The sequence below is a fragment of the Cebus imitator genome, unplaced genomic scaffold, assembly GCF_001604975.1.
Source record: "Cebus imitator isolate Cc_AM_T3 unplaced genomic scaffold, Cebus_imitator-1.0 Scaffold18, whole genome shotgun sequence".
NCBI lineage: Eukaryota > Metazoa > Chordata > Mammalia > Primates > Cebidae > Cebus > Cebus imitator.
The window spans coordinates 13,156,925-13,161,938 of NW_016107333.1; positions in this window are offsets into that span (position 1 = coordinate 13,156,925).

The window sequence follows — 5,014 nt, forward strand, 5'->3', positions numbered from 1 at the left end:
CCGTCCCAAAGGAAAAAAAAAAAAAAAAAAGTTGAATGAATCTGCCATACTCACCTGACCTCTAGTCAAGCGACTTCTTCAAGCATCTCGACAACTTTTTGCAGGAAAAATGGTTTCACAACCAGCAGGATGCAGAAGATGCTTTTCAAGAAGTTCATCAAAAAAAAAGAGTTCATCAAATTCTGAAGCACGGATTTTTACACTAACGGAATAAAGAAATTTATTTCTCATTGGCAAAAATGTGTTAATTGTAATGGTTCCTATTTTGATTAATAAAGATGTGTTTGAGCCTAGTTATAATGATTTAAAATTCAGGATCCAAAACCACAATTACTTTTGCACCAACCTAATAGTAACTAGAGGGTTAAAAAAATGTGGAATGATTCATTATTTCATTCATTTTTCATGGGCCTGACACAATTCTGTGGTGGTTAATCAAAAATATTTATTAAGTGCATTCTATATGCCAAGCGCTGTTTTGGGGGATGGGGAATAGAGTAGTGATCAAGCACATTAAAAAAATATATCCTGCCCTTGAGGAACTTATACTCTCATAAGAGGAGAGAGGGTAAACAAATAAATAGGTATATCATTTACAGTGCTACGAGGTGATAAGTGCAACAGAAAAATTAAGTTGGGAAGAGAGATGGGAGTGCCACGATGGAGCAGGACAGAGATTTAAAATAGACACTGGGTGCAGTGGCTCACGCCTGTAATCCCTGCACTTTGGGAGGCCAAGGTGGGTAGATCATTTGAGGTCAGGAGTTCGAGACCAGCCTGGCCAACATGGTGAAACCCCGTCTCTACTAGAAATATAAAAAATTAGACGGGCGTGGTGGTGTGCACCTGTAATCCCAGCTACTGGGAGGCTGAGGCAGAAGAATTGCTTGAACCCAGGAGGCAGAGGTTACGGTGAGCTGAGATCATGCCACAGCACTGTAGTTAGAGCGACAGAACAAGACTCTGTCTCAAGAAAAAGAAATCTAAAATACAGTCTTCCTGCAAAGATGATATTTAAGAGAAGAGTTAAAGGTAATAGGGAGGAAGCTGTGCAGAAAGCAGCAGAAAAACATTAGTGCGAACCCCCTAAGGCACGAGCTGAGCTGGGTTTATTGCAAAATAGCCGGGAAACCAGTATGACTGGTTAATATGACCAATTATGTTGAAATTAACCAGTGGCCTGACTTAAAGAAAGCTCTCTGAACAACTGCATGATCAAATCTGAAATGGCAACTCCTTGGTATAGTTTTTCGGGGGACGAGGGAATGGGAAACCATTGGTCTTAAGGATCTTACAAGCCTCTGAAGATGTAAAGTAACACCAACAATTAAAGAGCAATTCCAAATGTTTTACCTATACTTAGCTCTTGAGGTGCCTTTTGGGTGGGAGAACTGTTCTTCAAGGTGATCTTTTCCCATCTTTTTCATTCAGGTTTCAACGAAAATAAAACAAAATGTTGAGTAAAATGTAGGGGAAAACACTGGTCAAAAGTGAATTGTTTTTTAAAAAGCAAATTATAATTTGATGAGAAGGAGAAATGTTATTACCTGACCAAAGAAATCGATGGGCCCAGTGTCCAAGGGTTTGGCTTTAGCAAATTCCTTCATTCTGCCACGAGACCTGAGAAAGAGCAATTGAAAACCTGAAGACAAATGATCATCTTCATAGATGATATTTCAAAGTACGCGATGGTTTTAAAGTTCAGCTGTTTTCTTCTTTTTTAATGGACATGAGGTCTCAGCTGGGTGCCAAGGCTCACGCCTATAATCTCAGCATTTTGGGAGGCTGAGGCAGGTGGATTGCTTGAGCCCAGGAGTTCAAGACCAGCCTGGGCAACACAGTGAGACCCTGTCTCCAAATAAATAAATAAATAAATAAAATACAAAAATTAGCCAGGTATGGTGGTGCACACCTGTATTCCCAGCTACTCATGAGGCTGAGGCAGAGGATCAGTTGAGCCTGGGAGGCACTCCAGCCTTCAGTGAGTTGTGATTATGCCACTGCACACCAGCCTGGGTGGCAGAGTGAGACACTGTCTCAAAAAAAAAAAAAAAAAAATGAGTTCTCATTATGTTGCCCAGGCTGGTCTCAAATTCCTAGCCTCAAACAATCCTCCCATCTCAGCCTCCCAAACACTGGGATTCCAGGTGTGAGCCACTGTGTCCAGCCAGATGTTTTATTTTCACTGAAGCATAAAAACATTGAGGGGAGAGGAATGCCACTGTTCCTTTATCTCCATCTTTATTCCATATGCTATTCACTTGACATAGATACAATCAGAACTGAATGCTATTGGCAAACAAAGCAATAATGACATATTAATACAGTTTCTCAACCTCAGCACTACTGCCATTTGGACCAGATAATTCTCTGTGGCAAAAAGCTACCTCGTGCATTGTAGAATGTTTAGCAGCAACCCTGACTTTTACCTTGCCAGATGCCATAACATAACCTCTCACCCAGCTGTGACAACAAAAAGTGTCTCCCGATATTGCTGATGGTACCCTGGGGGTCAAAATCGCTCCTGGTTGAGAACACTGTGTAATGGACAAAACAAAACACAAACAAACAAAAAAAAGATTTGTTAAGAAAGGAACTGGTGTCTATGAGGATGTGTGACACTGATGATGGCAGGGTCATTAAAGCAGTGACACTCAAAATGTGGTCTCGGGATCAGCAGTGTCAGCATCACCTGGGACCTTGTTAGAGATGCAAATCCTCAGGCCTTACCCAGACCTAATGTTAGAATCTCTGCAGGTGGCACCAGGAGTCTATGTGTGGGCAAGCCCTCTGGGGGATTCTGAGGAACACTCAAGTTTGCAAAGTACTAACCAAAGGGACACATTTTACTAAGCACTTCATACCTACTAGCATAGTTATAATGAAAAAGACAATAAAAAGGGACACATTTTAGACTGGGCGTGGTGACTCACAGCTGTAATCCCAGCACTTTGGGAGACCGAGGCGGGTGGATCATGAGGTCAGGAGTTCAAGACCAGCCTGGCCAAGATGGTGACACCCCTTCTGTACTAAAAATACAAAAATTAGCCAGACGTGGTGGCGGGTGCCTGTAATCCCAGCTGCTTGGGAGGCTGAGGCAGAGAATTACTTGAACCCGGGAGGCAGAGGTAGCAGTGAGCCAAGATCACATCACTGCTCCAGCCTGGGCAACAGTATGAGACTCGGTCTCAAAAAAAAAAAAGACACATTTTACTAAGCAGGTTGTGAAAAACACATGACTGTGATTGGAGAGGAACTCTGGGGTAAACCAGAGCTAAATGGCCTCAGGGATTTGCAGTGAATGCACAATGGAGGACGGGCAGCAGCAACAACAGGACTGGGACACATAGTGGACCGAGGCTCATTAACTATTGTGATTATTGGCCAGGTTCGGTGGCTCACGTTTGTAATCCTAGCACTTTGGGAGGCTGAGGCAGGCGGATTGCCTAAGCTCGGGAGTATGAGACCAGCCTGGACAATATGGCAAAACCCCGTCTCTACTAAAAATACAAAAAATTAGCCAGGTGTGGTGGTGCATGCCTATAAGCTACTTGGGAGGCTGAGGCAGGAGAATCCTTCTGAGCCTCCCAAGTAGCTGGGACTACAGGCATGCACCACCACGCTGGCTAATTTTTCTACATTTTGTAGAGATAGGGTTTCACCATGCTGCCTAGGCTGGTCTTGAACTTCTGGACTTAAACGATATGCCTCCCCCCTTGGCCTCCCAAAGTGCTGGGATTGCAGGTGTGTGCCACTATCCCCAGCCTTGTCAGGGTTTTCAACACAAGTGACTCCATTATGATTCTGACAACTTTCACACTTTGTCCCTTGATTTGGTGTCCAAGAAACTGCATCGCAATCTCTCTTCAATAGCCTGTTTTGATGCCCCTAACAAAATTGCTCTATCTGAAGTCAATGGTCTATCCTGAGACTTTGTACTACTTGATCTTTTTACAACAGTTGATATAGCTGACCAAACTATTTCATGAAACATTTTCTCTCCTTACCTTCATGTGATTATTCTCTGCCGCATTTTCTCCTTCTTGTCTTACCATTCGTTTGTAGTGTCCTTAACAGAATTTCCCACTCTCCCCACAAACAAACAAAATCTCCAAAACATTAGTGTCCTTGTGGGTTGTGTTTTGTTTTCTGGTCCCCTTCTCTTCTCCCTGAATGATCTCGGTCATAGTCCTCTGCCACACGGAAGGCCTAATTACTCTCCTGTCTATATCACTAGATCCATATTTCTAACTGACTACCAGATATCTTCGCCTGCGTGCCCTGCAGGCATCTCAAATTTAGAATGCCCAAAGCTTATCTGCCATTCCACTTCTTCCAAAACCTCCCCCTCCCCCTTCATTCTCTATCTCAGGGAGTGGTACCCCTCTCACCCAGGAACCCAAGCCAGAAACCTGGGTCTCATTCTCAACTCCTCTCTCTCTGTGCTCAGTGCACAGTAAGCTCTCTTAATACTACTTTAGAAATGTTTCTGTGGAAGCCGGATGCAGTGGCTCATGCCTGTAATCCCAGCACTTCGGGAAGCCAAGGCAAGTGGATCATTTGAAGTCAGAATTCGAGACCAGCCTGGCCAACATGGTGAAACCCTGTCTCTACTAAAAATACAAAAATCAGCTAGGTATGGTGGCAGGCACCTGTAATCCCAGCTACTCAGGAGGCTGAGGCAGGAGAATTGCTTAAACCAGGGAGGCAGAGATTGCAGTGAGCTGAGATCACATCACCGTACTTCAGCCTGGGTGACAGAGCGAGACTCTGTCTCAGAAAAAAAAAAAAAAATTCTGTGATCCAGCCTCTCTTGTTAGGCCTGCCCAACCACCACAGCCTTTGTATAAGTTCCCATCAATATTGTTAGCAGCAATAATTTGGCAGTTCTCCCATAACACTAAGCTCTCCCATCTCCAATTCTTTCTTTAGAATAGAGACCATCAGACTTAGGGATGTCACTATTCAGAAATGTTTTAAAAGTGGGTTTGGGAACTAATACAGTGTTGCCTTT